Below are 22,280 nucleotides of genomic sequence, written 5' to 3'. Positions count from 1 at the left end.
CAAAGAGAGCTTCAAAGAGAAGTCTAATTTTCAGAGTGAAGCAGGAAATTCAGTTCAGCTATGGTGTTTGCTAAAGGTAATCTTGGCTTATATGTAAATTATATAAAAATAATTATATATAAATTATGAGCTCCAGAAATAGTAAAGGAAGTTGAGGTCAAGCACATGTGTCCTACTGACAGAGGACTAACTTATTTGTATGTTGTTCCTCTGCTTTGGCATAAACAGAGTAATCCCAGGTCAAACAGAGAGCTTCTGCCTTACAGGCACAGGTCTTGAGTTTATGGCCTGGCAAAAACCAAAGCACTGAAAAAGTAAAAAAAAATCCTGAACCCCTCTAGGCATAGGAGATCACTTTAATGGGTTGCCCATGGAACAGGCAATTTTATAGATCTTAAGGGTGACACATCATTTAAGCTTTTACATAGATCTGTAACAGTTCTGTAATCAGCATAAACCAGGCTAAATTTAATTTTATATCTGCTTGATGTCTATCAACACATACAAAGATTTGCTTTCAGCCATGAATATTTTCTCCCCTTTCAAATTCAGAAGAACTAACACATGGCTTGTCTAATATCTGGGAGGCTATAAGATATGATGATTGATCTTTTACAAAATATTCCCTAAAGATTGACCTGATTATATTGCAATCATCTGTTTCACCCTAAAATTCCCCCTTCAGATGCTTCTGCTATGAATTGTGGGGAAATCCCCAGGCAGCAGTGAACACCAGTGATTTTGTGAGGAGGCTCAGGTATATCACAATTTATAAAAATCAGTCTTCTCAAACCAGTTTATTTGGCAGTATATGCAATTATCAATTAATATTGTGTGATTAAGTTCTCTAATTTTAGAAATTTCCAGATTAGAAATCTAAGCTCCTTCCAGCCTGAAGAGAACAAAATGGACATCTCAGGGATGGACTCACCTTGGCATAAGAGAGGAATATCAGATGGATAAAAACAAGCATCTTCTTGAAGTAGGTTTTCCTCCTTTGTCTATGAAGATAGACTAAAGATTACAGCAATGAAGACAAGACTGGGTGGGATGAATCTGACTCCACCTGACCACGTCAAGGCAGCACATGAAGAACCAGCAGTTTTATCCTCGCTATCTATTGATAAGGAATGACAATATGTCTCATTAAACAGAAGTATGTGCAGGTTTTGCCTGGGGTGAGTTAATTTTCTTCACTGTGCCTGGTACAGGGCTGTGTTTCAGATTTGCCTTGGACACAGGCTGGATGATACAGAGATGTTTTTGTTATCACGTGTTTCTGTTAGTTCTGCTGAGCAGGACTTAGACAGAGCCAAGCCCTTTTCTGCTTTTTGTACGGCCTCACTGGCAAGGGGCATGGGAGGCTGGGAGGAGACACAGCTGGGACAGGTGACCCAAACTGACCAGAGGGATGCTCCAGACATGTGACATTGTGGGCAGCACATAAGGGGAGGGGAGGAAGGAGGAACGGAGGTACACATTTGCAGTGATGGTGGTTGTCTTACCTCACCATTACGTGTGATGAGGCCCTGTTCTCCCTGGAGATGGCTGGACACCTGCCTGCCCATGGGAAGAGGGGACTTAATTCCTTGTTTTTCTTGCATGTGCAGCTTTTGTGTCCTTTATTAAAGTGTCTGTATCTCAACCCTAATGAGTTTTCTGCTTTTTATACCCTTCTAATTCTGTCTCTGGTCCTGCTAGTGGGGGAGGAAGTCAGTGGCTGTGGGGAACTTGGCTGCAGCTGGGGTTAAACCACAAGTAAAGGGGAACTGACACAAAGAGAGTGAGCAGTTTTCAAAGATAATATAGAAAATCTCAGAATTAGGAAATGCATGTTTTTTTAAGACCTTGGGCAATATTTTGCAGTTTGCCCTATCATTCCTAATCTCCTGTTGCATTATATCTTATGTATATTATATATTAAAATTTTCTATAACTTCTTTCGTGTACATAAACCTAAAAGAAAATTGACCATATACATATGTATACACATAGAAGAATATTACACTGACACCAAATCTCACATGTACTAAGAGTCCTATAAAAAAAACCAAAATTATGCTGAAAAGTCAATTCCAGATTCCAACAAATAAAAGACAAATACCAATGTAACTCTAGATTCCAAAAATGAATAACTGAAACATCATTTTGACTAGGATTGCTCTGCCTTGCAAATGAATCCAAGTGATACATTCCTAGTATGTCTTCCTGGAAAATATTTGTTGTAATTTGATTAACTCAGAAAAAGGCCTTAATCACTGAAAAAAAGAGGCTAAGTAATTTAAAAAGAAAAAAAAAAAAAAAACAGAAGTATAGAGGAAATGTAGAAGAGAGAATTTCTCCAGCACAGAATGTATTAAATGAAAAATTTGAAACTTTTACAAATCAAAACTTCAGCTGAACATTTAGTTCAGAATTAACTGGCATAACTCCACTGAAATAAAAGTAACTATGGCAATTAGCATCAGCTGAGGGCCTGACCCATTCTCTGAAGTAACATTCTTTCTGTCTTCCAGAAATCATTACTATGAATGTGTGATATTTTGTAGGTGGATTAGTGTACTAGTGTACAACACCAGTTACAAGATACCAACCTAAAGTATCCACACCATAATTAGCCACCTTGACATTGGTCCATCCGGAGTTTTATTTCACCTAACACAGCAAGCTAAGCAGTTGTTAATCGTGTTTTATTTATTTTTAAAGTTCTACTAATGTCTTTTGTTACCAGTCTCTTAATTTTTGCACATACTTGCGTTGTAATTTAATTTACTTTCCAAAGTGTCTGAATTCATTTCCATCTGTCTAGCCACCTAGAAGCGGTTCCAGTTGCCCTTCCTAATCTTCTGCTGCTACTTTTATGCTTCCTCACAAAAGCAGCTGCTTCTCTACTGCTGCTTATCCCACACCTAATGCTTGCTGCTGCCAAAAGCAGAACCTCCATCAATCTGCCAATGAAATACCTGTCCATAAGAATGTGCCTAGTGATCCACAGCTGCTCTGGAAGGTATTTTAACCAAAGAGAGGTCAGCACTATAATCATATGAGATCTTTGTTTACGGAATACGTGTTTTTTCTTGTTTCAACTCCCAGGCACACAGATTGTATCTGCACTGAGTGAAAGTTTAATGACTGATAAACCTTGGCAATAGCGCTTTTACCCTGAGTCATATGTTAAAAAAAAAAAAAAAAAAACAAAATCCGAAAAAAACCAGCTATTGACACTTTATTTTGAAGAGTTCAGGCACCAAAAGGTTTTACTGCCAATGACTAAGTTGTTGGATATTCCATTTGGAACAGGAAAACAGAACCTGTATTTTGGATGAAAGTTTCAGAGCAGACATCCACACATAGAAACACAAGCATGCAGTGTCAAAGTCTGTGTTTACCTTCATCTCTCTGCAGGGAGTAGTCTTAAAATACATCCCAAGACCATTCAGTAAATAAAGTTAATTAAATCCTTTTGGAGCCAAGGTTTCAAACTATACTAATTTGTAGTAATATTTATCACATTGAGTTCCCTTCACGGATGCCAGATGGATATGCTTCAGCACACATGGAACTGCTCAGACAAAATATCTTCTCCAAAAGGTAAGAATTTGATTGTCCTCTTAGACTGATGAGATGATAAAAGACCCAAACTGTCTTGGAGATAACTGAGGTAGTCTGGCAATACACTTCTGAAACAGCACAATAAAGAGCAAAGACCACGTATGATACAAGACTTACTAATTAACATCTGCTCATGGACAGCACAGTTTGTGCTTTCACTCAAATACCTTAGACTACCATATAAAATCTGAATTTTTACAACATATTTCAGTGTACTGTGTCTGCAATATGTCATTTGTACAGATGCTAAACCACTCTGGGATTTATTTGTCAGGGAAGCCTTGGAGCTGGATTCAAATGCTGAAATGGAAGTACAATTGCAATTGGAAAATGTAGACTGATTGTAAAAATGCAGTTGGATAATGAGAAAAGACTTCATCAAGCCAGTGTCAGGATATAAAGGCCACCTCAAAGTCACTTGAAAGGTGATGAAGAAAACAGACATTCCTAAAGAACCATAAAATCATAAAATATCCTAAGTTAAAAGAGACCAAAAGGATCATCAAGTCCAACTCTTGGTCCTGCACACAAATCACCCCATGTGCCTGAGTTCAGTGTCCAAACACTTCCTGAACTCTGCCAGGCTTGGTGCTGTGACCACTACTTACCTGGGGAGCCCATTCCAGTGCCCAACCACCCTCTGGGTGAAGAACCTTTTCCTAATATCCAACCTAAACCACCCGTGACACAGCTTCCATCTATTCCCTCAGGCCCTGTCAGTGGTCACCAGAGAAAAGAGACAAGTGCCTGCCCCTCTGCTGCCCCTTGTGAGGAAATTACAGACCATCATGAGGTCTCCTCAGTCTCCTCCAGGCTGAACAAGCCAAATGACCTCAGCTGCTCCTTGCATGGCTTCCCCTCCAGGCCCTTCACCATCTTCACTTACCCTTATTCACAAAAAAGTGTTTTACACAGGAGGTATTTAATTAATTTCTAAAACATAGTTGACAATAGTTAGGAATTGAGAAATTGATTACAAAACTTGATGTTCCTGGATATTTATTAGATGGGCCTAAAAAGCCAAGGCAGGGTTCTGATTCAAGTACACCTCACCCTTAGTATGTGACACTAATGCTGAAGCCTTTGTGCCTTATTCTTGTAAGAGCATGCTGGTATATTTAATGACCCCTGTGCTCTAAGCATAACATCATCTCTGGCAGAACAAATTCCTGAGCATCCAACTCTGCTTTTGATTTGCTTCAGAGTGAAAAATGCAGTGTTTTTTTGACCTTTTTTACTAGCAAATGAAAGAAAATCACTTTGAAAGAGCTCTTTTGAGGTCTAGAATTGCATTGTATATCCAATATGTATGCAATAACCTTCTGCGAGAGAACAATATGTTCTTAAGCATTATACAAGACTGGGCACATAATCAACACCCAGAAGAGAATAAGAAAGAGCAGAAACATCCTGAACTAGCTGCTGTGTTATGCAGACAATGACACAACATATCTATCACAGTCTCTAGTGCAAGGAACAGACCAGAGGTCATTTGTCTGAAAATCGCCTGGGTTTTCCTCTGGTTTGAGAGCCTGGCACATGGGAAGGTTTAGATTACATATTAGGAAAAAAAAATCACTGAGAAGGTGGTCAGGGGTTGGAATATGCTGTGGTAGGAGTGCCATCCCTGGAAATATTAAAAAAAAGCATGTGGGTGTGGTACTTGGGGACACTGTTTAGTGGTGAACAGGGTGGTGCTGAGTTAAGGGCTGTACTTGATCATAAGAGATCTTTTCCAACCTCATGATTCTAGGATTGTGATTCTAAATGCATCGGTTTTGCTCTCTACACTACCATTAGTGTTCAGGTGCCTGTGAGGATAGCAGTGGCCTGGACTGAGCAAGCAACTGATTTAAGTTGCCTAACTCTTAACACAGACTCTGGAAGCACCTTACTTCTGGAGACCAAGAAATCTGAAAGAGAAAAGGTGATAAGAAGGTCATGGGACAGGCAGTGAGCAGCAAGACTAAAGATGAAGAATGGCCAAGTGCAAGGAGAAAACGTTCATGATAAATAAAGATGGGCTTTTCCACTTTAGGACATTCACAACAGGACTGCACTGAAGTCCTTTTTCTGTTATCAGCTAGAGTCTCACAAAAAAAACTTGTGTAACCCTTGGTCAGCAGAATCATCTGTGTAGGAGCCATTTTTCCTGTGACAGTCTCCCAGTTCATATACCAATACAGTGCTACTCTTTCAATGAGACCAGAGAGAGTAATATTTAAAAGGAGTAAAAAATGAAGGTGAAAGCAACATTCAGAGGAGAATTGCTTCATTATTTGATGTTTTGAAAGAAAGAAAATTGGAAGATGTGGGTGAACTTCTTATTAAACAAAAATCAGAAAGCATTAGAATAATTTTCTTTATCCTGAGAAAAGGATTGGAAAAAGAGGGATCAAATTCTGTTTACCACAAAGCAGTATCTTCAGCAAAAAGAATTCAATACATCTCTTAAAAAAAATGAAACAAAACAAAAAACAATTGGAACACATAGAAACAGAAAAATGAATGAAGCCAGAAAATGAAATGAAACTTTTTTTTTAAGAAGTTGTTTTGAAACACTAGCTTAATTTCCATTTCATAAGTATTTCTGGGGGTTTGGGTTTTTTTTTTATTTAATGCTTGCTGCAGTGCATATTTTTCCCTTCTTAAACAGAGACTTCTGGCCACTCAAACAAAACTATTCTATTGGTCTGCTGATGCTAAGGGTACTTATAAGCACACTGATCTGAAAAAGAAAAATCTTCTGTTTTTTTCACAGATTTTAGACTGGAAACAGTGTTTCTTTTCTGATGGTGAAAGAAGGGAAATCAAACCTGGTAAAACTTTTTCAGAGGTGGGGGAAGGGAGAGAAGGCGTGTGGGAGATAGAGAAAAAAGAGAGGCCTAGAGTAGAACTGCCAACAATGTGGAGGATAAGCTTTGCATCTGGCACGAAAAGAGCCAAGCCTCGTGTTCCTCTTCTAAATTGGGCAGATTTCCCCAAGTTCTGGTCTTTTTGGGTTTGGCATTCCTTCCTAAAAATTAAATCCTGAACCTGAGAAGTTGGTTCAACAAAAGTTTTGTCACTTCAGAGTAAGAGACAGACCAAATTATATACTTATGTTTTGGGGATAATAATCTTTATTTCAAGCTGTGTGGAAAATCAAGGTATTGTCTCTTAAATGCTAAGGATAATCAGGACATCTGTTTCATAGCAGGACAGGTAGAGGACAGAGAATAAAGAGGTATTTAAACATTAGGAATATAACTTGAGACTTCTTCAGTGGAAACACTTAATAGCTACTCTATAAATTCAGTTTATGGCTGCTTGGACAAATGTGTGTCTTTTGTGAGAAATGTTTATTTTATACTCTGAAGTATTTCTCCCCACTGAGCCTACATGACTAGTTCAGGTGAAGATGTACCTATCAGGCACTGAAACCTGGGGAGCTGCATCCAGTATTTAATTATCCTGTAGTCACTGAATAGTCAGCAAATACTCTTTTGAAAGCCAGTTTCAAAGGAAAATCTAATTTCAAAATTCAGAATGACTGTTTGGAGGATGACACTCTTCTCTGGGCTATGCAGATAACCCAGGAAGACTTTTGGTACGTTATGTTTTTTTGTTTTTTTTTTTTTTTAATGTGGGTATCTATAAAACCAACCTAATAAACTAATAACCATTAAAAAACCAAACCCAAAAGCCTATCAGTGGTCAAAACAGTACAGTTAAACACAGTTAAACACTTGTGGTTATACCAGTTATACTAGCTAAACTTGTCACCATCTGAAACATTTTTAGCTAAATTATTAAGAATTATGCTAAAGACAGACAGGAAATACTCTCTTCATTGTCTCAAATAATGTTTTGGCACTTTGTACTCCACCTAAAATAGCAGTCTATTAAATCAGCTTATCAATCCATTACCTCCAAGAGGTGTGCAAGTACTACAGTAATTTTACAAGTAGTTATTCAAAAGGAGAGAGAAACAGACCAAACAGCTTATTTCAGTGCCTAGTCCATCCTGATGCTTTGTTTTTACCACACAACTGTCTTTTCACCCTGTATTACTTTACAATGTGCATAGCTGGCTCCCAGCTGGAGTTGAAGCTGCAATGAAATGCATGTTTGTTATAGTCAGCAATCCCTATGCCTAAAGCTACACAAAGATTTCTCTGAGACCTCTTTCAGGTCCATTTACCTCTCTGTTTTAATTTTTCATCTGGAATAGCTTGTTTCTTCTAAGTCCAAGCAGTAGTCCAAAATGATTTTTTCCCCAGAAAATCCAATCTTCAAAAATAAGGGATAGCATTTTGCATTATTAGGAAGGCTACTGCTGAATCTCAAACACATTATGACTGAAGGATTTGGATGGCAGACACTTGAAATGTAATAGGCAGGTCAGAGACTTACTGGCAAACAAGTGCAAACTTCACACATTTCACATCAGCCCACTTCTCAAGCCTGTCAAAGCCAAATGATGGCAATACTGGAAGATGTCAGGTATTGCAGAGAAATTCTTCATGACAGTGCTGCAGGAAAGTTAACACATTGCCCTGTAGGAAATTTGCATTACCTGCAAGAAGAAAAGGCCTCCCCATTCTCCCCGTGAATTAAAGTTGTAGTGGAAATGGAGCAATTAGAGCACTATGAGGATGGAGCAGAATTAGGGGAAAAAGCTGGACAGTTGCTCTATCCCAGCACTAGGAATCAGCAAATACCAGAAGTGGTAAAACCCCTTTTTCAAAATACCTGCTTCCCTTTATATAGGACTAGCTAGGGGAAGCAGAGTCCTTTGGCACCACAAGACACTTTCACTTATGTTGTTACCGTCTTGGCACTGAATCATAGAATCAGTTCTATCATTTCACTGCAGTCCTTTCTCCAGACTGTTCAATATTTGCCCAAAGTGAAATTTCTTCTTTCCTCTACCACTGCACAATTCAACACAACCGCTCTGAGTCTGTCCCAGCGACACTGTGAAAGTACCATTAAATCCCAAAGTGATCCTAGCCCCGCTGCTGGGTTTTTGCTACATGAACCCACTGAGTTCCACAGTGCTCACAGGCAGCTCCTTGTTAAGCAGGGAACGCCAAACTTAGCACAGTCCTGAAATGGTATTTGCTAGTCTTGGTACTCTTAGTACCAAGACTAGCAAATCCATTGCAGAGACCACAAGGAATAGGGGTTTAAAACACCAAGAACAGAAAAGATTAACTGAATTATGGCTCTAGAGTGAAATCTGAGAGACCTGGGTATTTTTTAAGCCCTTAGTGTTCGCTCCTTCTATCATACAAAGGAAGTGGCTTAATCTCTCCTTTCTCCATGTTTTTGCCCCAAACTAGGAGCTAAGGAGGAGTTGGTCCTTGCTGAAGATGTGCACAAATACAGAGGGACAACATCAAACAAGATTTCCTCTGTGGAAATCTCAGATAGTGTGGAATAAATGAGGCATAGTGTTATACTGAAGGGTAAGGAATGGAAAGGAATCTCAGCAGTCTCACTCACAGAATACCATCCTGTATGAATGTAAGCTCATCCTGTGCTCTGCTGGATGCAGCCGTACTGCAGGAAAGAGAGGCTCACACAATAAAACAGGATTGCAATACACTTGTGCAAGGGGGCATGTAATGATCTGATTCTGAGTCCTGCTGACACGTCAAGGAGAACTTGGGATGGACTGTGTTATTTCATACTTTTATTCTCCCTGGTCATGCCTACAACCCAGAGCAGTATAGTACTTAGGTTGGTTTATTATTTTTGCTCTCAGCCCAAGAATGGATTTTGCAATATTATCCATGTGTCTTGCAAATAATGTCCATTTCCAGGTGATTATGAGCAGTTCTTTGAATGTAGTATATACATCCAGATGGAGATTTTTAAAATAGTGATTATTTTATACTACTTATAACCAAATTTTGTTCTGTTTTACTCAACACAGAAATTAGGTAAAATACAGCATTCTTCTTACATCTGTGTTTATTGGCATGAATAAGAGTTTTTTACAAACAGGTAGATCAGGAGTCAGACCTTGCAAAAATAGTAACATGAGTACAAAACCCACAAGAATTTGCAGTGCTGTTGAGGAGTTTGCTTTCTGATTCACTGGCAATGTGGAAAACATAACCAGCTAGGCACTGGCTAAGGATTACAGGTCCTATTACAGGCCCTATTTCTAAACTATTGGAGTAAACTATGATTTCAAAATACTGCAAAGAACACATTTGCTTATTTTCTTTGCCAGCTGCAAGCTTCCAAGTGCTCGGTCTGCCAGTCAATAATTTATTTTCTTTTGAATTCTATGACTTCATTAAAATGCTTATAATATTTTTGGCTGCTTATATTTATTTTAATTCTTTAAATATTATTCTTGATCTAGCATGACCTTTGAGTCTAATCAAGCTTCTGTTGGTTTGCTTGTCAAAGGCAGCTAACCAAGGCCACACCTCTTAGGAAAAAAAAAAAAAAGGTAATACTCAATTTATGCTGGGGCTTTTTGTCAATTTTATCATAAATATAAGAAAACTAAATTATTAACTCCTTATTCTGTATTTTCTAGGTCAGAGCTGTAAAAATTGAGAAGAAAAAGGGTGTAAAACTTAAAAAAAAATCCAGTTGCAGCAAGTAGTTGCAGATACACACTTCAAAATTCACAGTGAATCCAACACATTTTTGAATTAGCTCTGCTTTTCCTGTAGTGCAGGAAAAAAGTCTTAGTGCCAGGTTATACTTGTATTTGAATTCAACTCAGGATATTACCCAGAAATCCAAACCAAGTGTGATTATTGATAGCCTCAGCATGTGTAGTGGAAGACAGCTGAGTGATAATGGATTTGTGTATATTTTGGTATCTCATCAAGCAGTATGGTACCTCATCAAGTATTGGATGTATTTGTGTCTCGTGCTACTTATCTCTGGCATGTCAAAAAAACATCTTGAGTACTTTAAGATGTGAAGCATGATGTGTGTATTTCCTCTCCAAGGAGCATGCTTTCCTCATTAGCATGAGGAGCACTTGCAGATGCATGGGGAGAGATTCTGGGGATCTAGGTCAGGTGGAGCTACACAGTTTTACAAATTAACACTTACTGTACTGTACCATTCACATTATTTACAGCAAAATGATCACACTTCTCAGAGACATGAGGAGAAAGCACCACAAGCCAATGTGTGAAGCATTATTTTCCTTTTGTAAATTAACATTAAATGACCTATGGAGGTAACTGTAGCAAGAAATACAAGTAAGGATGAGATCAAACAGCTCCTTTCCCATGTGCACTGGAATGCTTTAGAAAACACAGGATGTGCACTCTTGTCAAAGGGATATTTCTCCAAATGCCTAAATGGTTCAATCAGTGCAGGGGGGATACTCATGTATTTGACAAAATTCAAATCTGCCTTTTACATCAGATCTCACATTTTCAAGATCTGCCATCACAGTGGCTATTGTGTACCCAAGCTGCAAGAACATCACTAGATACTTAGGGCTCTCATGAAGGGAGACTACACTGCAAAGGGCTTATCATCCTCAGTCAGATCAATATAAATACCCTGAAAATTCCCATGATAATATCATGGCAGATGTGTTGTTTTGGAGATGAACGTGTGGCTTCTGGAAGCTTGAAGAAACAGACAGCTGTGATCAATATGAATCCTATCTCTCTTGGATTATTACAGGGTAATGAAGAATGTGTTGGAAATGGATGTATCTAAGGGATGAAAAGTTTTAGGGAAAGGATCCCAGGTTTAATTTGCTGTGCCAGGACTGTCCACGAGACCCTTTCAGAAAAGCCCAGAGTACTGGCCCTGTGACAGGCCTCAGCAGCACGTGTATGACCTCTGGTTTTCCATTCCCACACTATCACCTCTTTCTCCCAAGCAACAACTGTCCACAACATACCCTCCTCCCACCTTCCACTAGGATACTCAGGGGTGAAAATGAGAATCCAGTATTTACACCCCTGTCTGTAAATGTCTGTGGTTGGTACTGTGAACAGAGTAATTACAAAATGCTGCTACCAGCAGATCAGTGATGGGACAGCCACACCTGGGGCAGCACAGGCTAAACCACAGTGTGGGTATGGAGCATGGAGGTGGCACCTGGGAGTTGGAAATGCTTGGTTTGAAAAGATAATTGATTCTCCTGCTCAACAGTGAACTAGCATCATGAAAGTAATGGGGTTCTGCAGAGGAAGGACAAAACTCTGCTGGAGTCCAGAGGGCCACTAAGATGATTTGTGGAACACCTCTCCTATGAGGAAAGGCTGAGGAGATTCTTCACCCTGGGGAAAACGAGGCTTCAAAGTGGTCTTATAATGGCCTTCCAGAGCATAAAGGGCGTCTACAAGAAAGCTGGAGAGGGATTTTTTCCAAGGACATGTAGATATAGGACAAAGGGGGAGATGGCTTTAAACTGAAAGAGGGTAGATTTAGATAGATATAAAGAAGGAAGCATTCTGCGAGCATGGTTTAGCACTGGCACAGGTTGCCCAGAGAAGCTGTGGATGCCCCACCCCTGAAGTGTTCAAGGCTGTGTTGGATGGGGTTTTGAGCAACCTAATCCAGTGGGAAGTGTCCTTGTCTGTGGTAGGAGGATTAAAACTAGATGATCTGAAATGTCTCTTTCAGCTCCAACCATCCAATAATTCTGTGATTTTAAAGTGTAACTACTCTGAAAATAGTCACAGTTTCCTCTCTATTCCTTGTTCACTAGGATAAAACACAGAACATCTTTGTCCATATTCACTTATCTTATGGGGGTCAAAAGTGCAGATATAAAATCTACACAGCTTTCTTGGCCTCAGTCTGAGAAGCATTAGTACAGAGAGCAAAGGAAATGACTCCTAGTTGAGAAGTGGGAACAGATTCCTATGTTCCTCTTCTGCTATCATACATAGGGAAAAGTACATTTTGGTTTCTGGACCAGTGACTTCCCAGGAGCTTATACTGATTAAAAACAATCGCTTACAGCAAAAAGAAATCCAAAAGCCTATAAATATTTATGTCAAAGTCAAAGCCACAGAAAGATGAGTATGAAACAAGTAAGTAAAGAGAAGGGAAAAAAAAAAAAGCCTAGTACAATGGCTGGCACGTGAGGCAGACTGAATTCCATACTGCACTCAACCCCGCTATGAGGATTCTGCAATAGGAAGACGTGATGCAATAGAAGACTTTTGAAGATAAGCCCAAAGGAAGAAGAGACCTTGCTTTCTGTGTGCATGAAAAAGTCTAGGTTGTGCTTTTTCCACCTTCCCTGGATGGGAGAGTAGCCTCCCTATGACAAAGGTTCAAACAATACATGGCTGTTGGTGCAGAAGTGAGTGCTGTTCCCTGGATGTTTTCTCTGTTTTGCAGCAGGACTGTAACACTCTGTGTTCTATTGGATACAAACCTCTTTTAAAGGCATTTAAGTCAAAGGAAAGGAGACAAAAGTCACTATTGACTTTCCACAGATCTTCCCTATTCATGTTCTTCTAATCAAGGCAACATTCACCTTTCTTTCCTCTTCCACTGAAAGAAGAGATGAAACTTGCTCAAGTGGCTGCAAATTTCACTGATTCAAAGTCTTTACAACTGTGTATAAACTTTAAAAGGACTCCAACTCACTTTCAATGTTCAGGGACAGGAGAGGGACAAAGCAACACAACCCTGAGGTAGGCACTTCCAATGCATATTTTAAGTTTACTAATGACATATGCTGCTTAAAAAAAAAAAAAAAAAAAAAAAAAAAAAAAAAAAAAAAAAAAAAAAAGCATAGTTTTGAATAAATGGTGGAGGATTTAGGATTTTCCTTCCTGAAGACACAACACAGAAGAATTTTCATAATTACACTACATTAGTTACATCTGGGCAAAACTTGTCTTAAGATGTGTATTCAAAATTTATTTATGTGAAATGATGTATGCATGTCAGGAGAATTCTGTAAATCTGATTTTTTTTTTTTAATAAATATTATATCTAATACTTGCAGGCTCTAAAAAGGTATTGTTAGAAATAATACTTACTTCCACAAATTTAAGAAGGTTTATTAAAACCTTATCAAAAATATAACAGAAGACTAAATAGAGAAAATACTACAGCTCCAGAAGCAGAGGATCTTTCCCACCATGTGCTCATCCACATAATGGAGGTTTCACCTTTTAACCCTTTAGCCCCTCCCAAAGTTCTGTCCTTCAACTCCTTCTTTGCTGTCCAGTGGTGGAGTTCACTTCCTTAAATCGTGATTGGAAGCCAGTTGCTTGCTGCCATAGCAACAAGCCAACCCTCCCGAACCCAGGCCACCCCCTGACAAGGCAAGCAGGGTAAAACATAAGTCTGTAAAACTTCTCTTAACATGTATAGATAATATTTGCTTTTTAATTGTGAGAGTCAACCATTGCATTACTCATCTGTCACAGTATGTAAAATAAAATCTTCGGCAAAAAAGAAACATTAAGAAAATGAATGTCCTATGTGGCCAACACAATGTAGAGACACCCAAGTGATGCATCTCATATTTGGTGTTATTTGTAATTACACAGATACAAAACACATTTTGGATACTCCATACAGTTTGACAGACTAACACATTTTAAAATAATCTAGATACAGTCTACTTCTTAGACATTTCTAAGCAACAGAGCAGTACTAATCAGCCTATCTCTAAAAATGTTTCTTTAAAAGCTGTCGTGGATTTCACATTGTGATTAGAAAGGAATTCCCATCCCCTGCATCTTCATTAGTCAGAATTCCCATCCCCTGCATATTCATTAGTCACAGAGTTTTGAGACTCTCACACTGTGTGCAACCCTGTGTTGCAGAGAGATTTCTTTCAGCCTAACCAGAGGACTCAGAAAAAGGAAAAGGAAGAGGTTCTATGTCTCCTGGTTAAGAAATATACAACATACAGGAAAGATCTCAGGCACCACACTGGTCTTGTATTCTTTATGCCTTATTTCCAATCCTTTCATTTGTCTGAATTTTCAGAGAAGTACTATGGTAGCCTAAACTTTTGCAAGAAGATAAAAACTCAGAGCAACTCTAAAACCAAAACCATTTCCTGGAACGCACTGAAAGTCAAGGACCCAATGGGACATATGTTCAGGAAGACTGGTGAGCTGAGAAAAGCTGGACTGGATGCAGATCTATAAAAACCACATGAGAGGAAGAGGAAACTGAGCAGCTATGAGGGCAGTCACAGACCTGTCACACTTGCCAGGACAGGCTACAAATGTGTATCCTCCCCTCCTTCTAAACACAGCCTGAAGGATATCTGAGAAACCCCTGTATGCCTAAAGGAACAAAGCATATTTCATTTTGAGCTAAATGATACAGAAAGAGGTCCCAGAGAAGGATCTGAATACGTATAATTCAAGGTCATTTGAATGCTTGTCACATCGTGTCCTGAAATCATATGATATTTTGTTGTCCAATTACTCCATTCTTACCTGAAGGCTCCTTGAGTATGCTGTAGTCATTCAACAAATCTCTGCTTTTGTGCTTCTTTTACAGTTCATTTCTTCCCCCTCATTGCTTCATTTCAGAAATGAGGAAGCATAAGGAGAGAGGAAATAAAAGCAAAAAAGCATATCTGGAAAATGCATTCAGTGATCAATCAAATCTGAGCAGGAAGGCTTCAGGAAGAGGAGCAGACTGGAAAGCGAGGATCACCTCTTATGAATCACAGGTCAAATCTCATAAAGGCTGCATCTGCTCCATTGTCATTGTGTTTCATGGGTGCAAATGCAGGGAGAAATGTTCAGGCTGGCTGAGTCACACTCCCCTTCAGGAAGAATCACCGAGAAAGGGCCATTGTGACAATGTGGATACCCATCCTTCATAACTCTGAGTGTCCTAAAGGCAAGATAGCCATGTTGAAGGTCTCAACTCAACAATCAGAGGCCTTCAGATACTATTATGCCACACTTTTGAAAGGGATAGGAAGCATGACAGCAACTCACTATTACATCTGCCATTTCCCGGCCTCCCTCATGCTCATTGTTGTACATTTTATCCAAGACAGGAGGAAGGAAGAAGTCAAGACCAAATGGTTGATTTGGCTGCTTCTGCATACACAGTTATTTGTTCAGAAAGATCTGAGCATAAAGAATACAGCAAATAAATTGTTTTTCCCTACTGTACTTCAATCTTGTTTCACTCCCATCTCCATTATGGCCTAGAAGTTCCCTAGATCTCCTTTCACAGAAAAACTTTTCCTCATAAGAACAAGGTGTTCAGAAATAGCAGAGCAAAAGCTCTATTCAGGTTTAGTAGAGGCTCTTTTAGATCCTTTCTAAAGGAGCAGGTTTCTATCCCAAAAGCTGAAAATATGTGAGCACAGCAACAAGGTGGCTCTTCTCAGACTATGAAGAAGGAAACATGCTGGCATTAGCTCAAAATAATGTCTCAGACTTGAATTTCTTTAAGCCTTAACTGTGCAATTTTTTTTCATCAGTAAATTTAACCTTTTCTTATCACTTTACCCTTCCTGGCAACTGTTTACGTGCAGCACACATCATCACTGATAAAAGAATACAACAGTTCCTGGAACAAAAATTTTCAGTGCATTCTCTCCTGAAAACCCTGAAGTATTTATTGCCCTTACATTCAGCAGGGAGGGATCAAGCTGCAAGAGAATGAACTCTTCATGTAATGTTTCATTTCTTCTGCTTAATGTTTCATTGGCTAGAATGAAATTCCTCATTTTTACTTGTCCCTTCCTCATCACTCAACACAGCTTCTTAGGAGCCAAATCACTTAATCCAGCACACTTATGCCATCCCTAACACCTCCTCCTTTCTCTTCACACATTTAAACCTTCACCTTCATAGTACCTCATGAGAACAATTTTTAAAATTTTACTATAGGTTTTGAGAGTGATGAAACAAGTTGCCATCAGGTTTTGTTCCTACAGGCTCTTAAATCTTTCAGGTCTTTCCTTTTCATATGCTGATTTTATATTGTGGATTTGCAAGCATTTTATTTTAGCTCTCCCATTACCATCATCTATTACAATGCACAGACTCAAGAAGACCTTCACTGGCTTCATTGTAGCACTGTAGCTGTTTGTATTTACCCTTAATGAAGTCAGATTTCAGGATCAGAGACTTCGAAACTTGTTGGTCAGGAAGCTGCATAGTGGTTTCCATGGAAGATCTTCCCACCATCATCTTGCTTCTCTAGAATCAAAAGTTGTATGCACAACTAAAACAGAAATTCACTGCATTTCAGGAAAGCCCAGAAAGTGCAACTTGTGCTTTCCTGATTAATTAGGAGATAAGACAGTCTTGTAATATCTGCTGAACAACTGATGGCTATCAGGATTGTTAAGACAGTTTTTATCTTTGTTTCCAGAACTACTGAACTAAATCAACTGTTTCAGTTGTGCTGAGGAAGAAAGAAAGGGGGGAAATAGAGAATAGTAAGGAAGTAACATTTTTCACTGACAATTTGTTTTCCGCTCATAACTTACAAAACATAAAAAAAGATGAAAGGTGTTGTTATTAAGAATTAGGATGAGTGGGTTTCTTGGCAGAACCAAAGAAAAATAAATGAATATGCTGACCTATGAAATCTACAGGTAATATCAATTCAAATCAAATATCAAGTCAAACTACAATAAAATTTATTTGTCAAAATAGTAATAGATGTGAATAGTAAAAACAATCCATGTTTTTTTTTTTATTTTTGACATCACTCTCTTCCACCGAAACCATGATGTTCTTCATATTTTCAATGGTTAAGAATCTAATTTGTGAATAGCAATGGTTACAAAGTAACAGCAAATTAATGAGAAACCTAAATAGAAAACAATTATTTACATTTTCCTAGAAGGAAAAATTCACAATGAACATGACAAAGCAAGTAAGGAGCTGGTTTTAAATTGTGTGTGACTACAATGAAAGAAAACCCTCCTTAACTGGGCTGTTATCTGTGCCTTCAACACAGTGGTGCCTGTTATTGTTCTTATAAAGTAGTGTCTGGAAGCCTTTCCTTTACAAACCTGTTTTTCAGGTATATGCAACTCTGCTCTTAAAAAGAATGAGAGCCCACAATAGATTTAATTCATTGTCATTTGACAAAAATACATTCCCTGATTTTTATTTTTTTTTTTTTTCATTTTATCTCAAGAACTGTGACTCCAGCCACAGAGATCTGGGCTATAAGATGTAGCAAAGTCATCTGTCTTGCCTCAGCATGCATATTCATGTCCAAAAAATGGCCTGTTGCCAGAACCCTTTCTGAAGATGCAGTTAGTTGAAAGTTGCAGGTGCAGGTCCTTGCAACTGCTCCAATTATTTGTTGCATCCTTCTGAGGGAAGCAAAGTCTGAAACAGAGGAGTGGCAGTATTTTGAAGGCAACTGCAATATAATGAGGGTAATTTGTTGGGAAAGGTAGGGATAGCACTACCTATAATTTCACAAAGCTTACTTTGAGAAAGGAAGAGCTGCATGCCTTAAGGTGCTAAATATGATCAGTATGTTCCTTTCTGAACACCTGGACACGCTTGCAAAATGCAGGGCATGTCTCCATCCAGCCTGGAAAGAAGGAGCCCACTGCTGCAGGGTGGAGTGGGTTCCTTTGTGCAAGTCAGCACAAGTCTCAAACCCCTGAGGTGGTTTTGAAGGTACACAGCTTCTAGACACAAGCTATTGCCAGACTGTTTGTTAGTGTTGCCTGTTCCTCAGAGTGTGGACTAATCTCCACACTTCATTCCCCATGTCTGTTTTTTTTTTTTTTTGTAAGACTCATGCCTTTCTGATTGCATGGACTTACGGAGCTGAAAGTAGCTGGGAGGTTGCTAAGCTGAGCTGAGCTGAGCTGAGGTGGTCAGCTAAGCAGAGCAGTAACAGTGATTCACAGTGAGTGAGTTGACCTCAGGTTCTTCAAATACTGCAGTCCAAGAGGATTTTGCCAGTATTTCCACTGAAAGCTTACCATGGGTATCTTGCTTTTTCTGTGTTTTACTGGCTGGTGCTTTGGGAGGGACAAGAAACTGAGAAATGGTTGACCAGGGCATGAATGAAATTACTTTTTTCTTTAGCTGGTCCTAAGCATTTCAATCTGAAGCTGTAAGGGGAGAGAGTAGGAGTAGCAGAGTTCATTTAAAGCTGCCTTTTTCCCAAGGTCAGCAATTTCATAGGCTCTTTATCACTCTGGGTCTAATAATGTGGGCTTTCAGAATAGCTTTAGTTATAGGTAAGTCTACAAACCACCTCCCTTCGAGCAGGGCAGAGGTTTTTTCTTCTCTGATGCTCAAGTGACTGGAGGTCAGAAGAAATTTTCTCTCCTATTCTTCATTTTAGCTACTCATGTGCCTCAGGTGAACAGTGTGATGAGACTGGAAGCTTGTCATCAAAAGAGACATATGATATGGGTTGCTGAAATACAGTAGCCTGTGAAATCCATGGCTCTCTCCTGTTTCTTCCTGGTGATGCCTGTGAGTGACTGATCAGTGGCTGCTGTGATCCTGTCTTGCTCTGCTTCCCTCCCTGCTAGGTAACACTTGGGACATGAAGCTGTTCAATAGCGACCTCATTTAGATGGCAGAATATAGAAGGCATTGTTTGTTATTAAATAGGATGGTTCAGAAAACTGTTTTCTGAGTGTAGCCAGGCTCTTGTGTCATGGGTGGAGAAGAGAAAGGCAATTATTCAGACGTTCTGTGCTCTGTCAGCCCTCAGCTGGTAAAGAGATCATCCAAAAAGAATTTGAGAAGCCCAAGGGAGCAAAAACCTCCCGCTGTGCTGTGATCAGCATCAGAGAAACTCTTCCCAAGAAACAGCTCCATCACATGCAGTAGCAAGGATCTCCAACCAGAAAAAAACAAGGGAGGAGGTTTGTACCCAGGAGGGCATCCAAATGCAGACATGTCTACATCCCATACAAAAAAGAGTTTCCCTCAGAATGGCTGTCATGCTAGGGTAGCCAGTTGCAGCAAGTGGCAGGAGAGGCACATCTTCACGTGTTTTTGGGGGAGAGCACATTAGAGTGGAATGAGCTAAGCTTCAGAAGTTCTGTTTTTCAAGGACTTTTCTTTTTCCATTTTAAAACTTGCATTCTTGATTACAGTGGCTTGCCCAATCTTCAGCCAGACTATTGATCAGCCATCTCTGGTGTAAGAAGAAGTTTGTATGCGCCTGAGGATTTTTATGCTGCTGTGCAAACCATAAGTTGGTTGTGTGTGATCTTTTGTCAGTCAATAAACAGATCTTTGGAAGTGTTCCTAATTTAGAAGAGAAACCCCAACACATCTTTATTTTCACAAAAGACCTGTGAGGCATGACAGTGCTGGTGTAAAGTAAGTGTAGGCCTTAAGACTGGATGATGTTACAACTTTCTGTGCATCATTCAAGCACTGTGGATTTATTTCTGACTAAATCAGTAAATAAATATTAGCTGATATGACATGTTGTCCCCGAAGTAATTGTCACAAATGGGTGTGCTTGACATCACCCAAAAAAAGAAAGAGCTGATCCCTGGGGATGTGTCAAGGCCAAGGGCTAACAAGTATTTCTCAGACCACACTGAAGCCTGGCAAGGAGTAAGGTGGGGGGGAGATGCACCACCACAGTAATAAATATCAATATTAGTAGCAGAAAAGTTCCACTTTGAATAATAAATGAAAGCTTACACCTGTATAATGAAAACATCCATGGGTCATGTCACTCAAATTTATATTTGACAAGAGTTGTGTGTGAGGGCACTTGTGCCTGCTATGTCAAGGGAAGCTCTGGGGTTCCCAGGTTCCCAAGTGATGGGTCTGCACTTGGTGTCTCTTGGGGCTTTGTGTGCCCAGGGCCATGATGAGTTCCCTGCCCGGGCTGGGGAGGGCGGGCGGGGCTGGGTGATGCGCTCTGGGTTCTGTGACAGCACCAGGGCCGCGTCACAATGGGGGCAGCTATAAAAGGCCAGAGCGCGTGCTGCTGCCCCAGTAGAGCCTGGGCGAGCGGTGAGTGCACAGCAGCGAGGAGACAGAGCTGGAGGAGGACTGGGGGTGGAGGAGGGCTGGGGCAGAGGCTCCGCTACCGGGCCGTGCTCCTGTCCCCGCACTCAGGGCCCAGCGCCCGGCGGGAGCACCTTGCTGAGGGCGCCGCGCTTGCTGGGCAGCAGCGGTGCAGACCTCGCGCCTGCAACTGCCGGGGGCCCTCTCCTTCCTGCCGCCACATCCCTGTGGCTGCTGACCCCCATTGTCTGTCTCCATTCCGGCCCCACTGAACCCTTTCTGTGTGTCCTCCTGCGGACCATGGCTTTACTATCATTGATCTTCGTGCTCGTGCAAAGCCTGATCCATCCCCAGCCGGCTGGAGATGGGCTGGATGAGGCTACGCACCAGCGTATGCAGGAGCGTCAGGAGCTGCTGGACCAGGAGATGGCTCGGCTGCTGCAGGAGCTAGAGCAGGGGGCCCTGGATGAAGGCTGGGGAGCCGTGCTCTTTGGTGCCCTGCAGCAGTGGCCATTCTGGGTTCTTGCTGGAGTCCTGCTCCTCTTGGGCCTGTGGTTTAGCTGCAGGAGAAGGAGCCATGAGGCCAGCAGCAGCGGCAACATCTTGGGAGACGACGACGAGGAAACAGAAGAGGAAGAAGACAATGTTGATCTAGGGGAAGATGGAGAAGACACTGATGAGGCTGTGGAGGCTGACTACAGCAGCAGTGGAAGTGACAGAGAAGGCAGTCCTGTGGCTGCAGATGAAGAAGACTATGCCATTTAAGGGAATGGTGACATGAAGGTGAAGGAAGACAGAGATGTTTACAGCTGGTGAGATGCTCATGGTTCCATGTGCTTCAGTCGTACTCATGGCACTTGGCGTTTCAGCCCTGCAGCCGATCCTGCCAATTCCAGTTAGGCAAAGGCAAGAAGAGCCTGATGGTGGAGATGCTCTTTGGGGTGTGCCAAGGGGACTCTGACATCTTTGTTATCAGCCAGCCCACAGAGGCCCAGAAAGGTGGCCTCCATCAACTTTGTGAGCAGTCAGCCTGCTGAGGCAAACATCATCACAAGCACAGCATGGCCTGAGACGTACGCTGTGGCAGAGGCGAAATTCTTCCAGCACATCGCCAGGCAGCTGCCCTGTCAGAGCTTGCACCTGAAATGCCTGCAGGTCTTCACCTGCATCCTGAGGGGCACAGGGTTTTCCTGCTCTACCTGGAAGACTGTGGTCATGCACGTGCTGACCACAGTACCGCTGTCCCAGTGGCGCAGGAGGGAATTTGAACGGCGGCTGTGGGATGTCACGGCGTACCTGCACCGCTGCCTGCAGTTGAAATGCCTGAAGCACTTTGTGCAAGGCAGTGAGAGGCTTCCTGCAGAGATCAGCGTGTCGCCAGCAATGGGAAGGGTTGAGCCACTCAACCTCTTTGAGCACCTGGCCCAAGATCCGGTCACCCACAGAGAGGTGATGCAAACATATGGCCAGCTGAGATTTCGCCTCTGGATGATGCTCTCCAGCCACTGAGAGGCGTTCCCTGCACAGAGCTGTGCTGGGGGGGTCACATCTGATGGCAGCCACGTGAACTCTGCACAATGGTTTCACTTGTCACTGGCAATCCCGAAGCTGCTTTCCTGCTCCTGCGGAAGGAAGATGCTGCAGCACATGGATTCATTGTGCAGACACATCTCAGAGTGGCCTTGTCCTTCACCTTCTAGTTAAAACGGTGACCAAGTCTGTGAGGCAGAAACTGGCTCCACCTGCACATCCTTGTGGAAG

At 41.0% G+C, this 22,280-nt stretch overlaps 1 long non-coding RNA gene across 3 annotated transcripts in view; it reads right to left on the bottom strand.

Annotated features, from left to right (window-relative positions):
• Positions 1–20,406, bottom strand: part of LOC135301614 (uncharacterized) — a 47,905-nt gene extending 27,499 nt beyond the window's left edge. For all 3 annotated transcript variants that reach the window (XR_010363390.1, XR_010363388.1, XR_010363389.1), the window contains exon 1: positions 13,599–20,406. This is a non-coding gene — a long non-coding RNA (uncharacterized LOC135301614). The remainder of the gene's footprint in view (positions 1–13,598) is intronic.
• Between the last annotated feature and the right edge of the window lie 1,874 nt (positions 20,407–22,280).

The sequence above is a fragment of the Passer domesticus genome, chromosome 5, assembly GCF_036417665.1.
Source record: "Passer domesticus isolate bPasDom1 chromosome 5, bPasDom1.hap1, whole genome shotgun sequence".
NCBI classification, from domain to species: Eukaryota; Metazoa; Chordata; class Aves; order Passeriformes; family Passeridae; genus Passer; species Passer domesticus.
This window is presented reverse-complemented; position numbering and strand designations above follow the sequence as displayed.